The following is a 1,130-nucleotide window of genomic DNA, read 5'->3' as shown; positions in this document are numbered from 1 at the left end:
CAGCTCCTTATATCTCATCAGGATGGGTGTACTAGAGCCTTTCTGTATTTAGATTCTTGCCTTGAAGAGCCTTGATAGCTAGTGGTTACGGTCCTCGGCTAACCTACAGTGACTGATTTGGAATGCTTGGTGCTCAAGTTATTCACTTCATTTTCCCTGTTTCTCGGGGTTAATTTTTTGGTGTTTTCTCTTGTGTCTATATTCTCACTCCTTATCGTATTTTTTATTATCTCGCCGAACATTACCATATCTGAAAAGCTCATGGTAGCGCTTCCCAACATGTGGTTGATGAACGGGGCTTTTAGAGTATTGATGAAAAGTATCGTCATTTCTTTCTCCAAAAGTGGTGGCTAGACTTGTGTTGCTACCTTTCTCCATCTTTGGGCATATTGCCTGAAGCTCTCACTTTGCTTCTTTTCCATATTCTGTAAAGTAATTTTGTCTGGTGTCATGTCTGTTTCATGATTATACTACTTCATAAAAGCTTGTGCTAAGTCTTTCCATGAATTGATTTTAGTACGGCTCAATTGGTTGTACCATTTTACTGCTGACCCGATCACACTGTCTTGGAAGAAATGTATTAATAACTGGTCATTATTAACATACCCTATCATCCTTTGACAGAACATCGTAATGTGAGCTTCAGAATAACTAGTCCCGTTGTACTTTTCAAACTCTAGAGTTTTGAACTTTGGCGGGAGTACTAGATCTGGGACCAGGCTCAAGTCCTTAGTGTCAACCCCGCAATGGTAGTCAGCATTTTCCATTACTTTAAAATTTTCTTCTAGCCATCTGCATCGGTTCTTAAGTTGTTTCGGCAGATCTACGCTTGCCTTTTCTATTTTTGCCACCTCATCGAGATCAGGGACAACTGGATTAGTTGGGTTACTTCCTGGATTAAAAACTGAGCGTATAGAGGTACCGGGCTAATATTGTTGAGGCCTGATTATAACAAATGATCCTCATGGGCACACCACGGGTTGTGTTTGAGCATTTATCGGGGTGAAACCCGGAGGTTCGTCATTATCATCTCCACAATTGACCATAGGGCTTTTCCCTTTTTCTAGCCCCGCGGTTAACAATTGGCTTAATTGATCCATCATATTCTTTTGAGACTCTAACATCTGGTC

Source organism: Gossypium raimondii, chromosome 11 (genome assembly GCF_025698545.1).
Source record: "Gossypium raimondii isolate GPD5lz chromosome 11, ASM2569854v1, whole genome shotgun sequence".
Lineage (NCBI taxonomy): Eukaryota > Viridiplantae > Streptophyta > Magnoliopsida > Malvales > Malvaceae > Gossypium > Gossypium raimondii.
The sequence above is the reverse complement of the archived record's forward strand: the minus strand, read 5'-3'. Positions refer to the sequence as shown.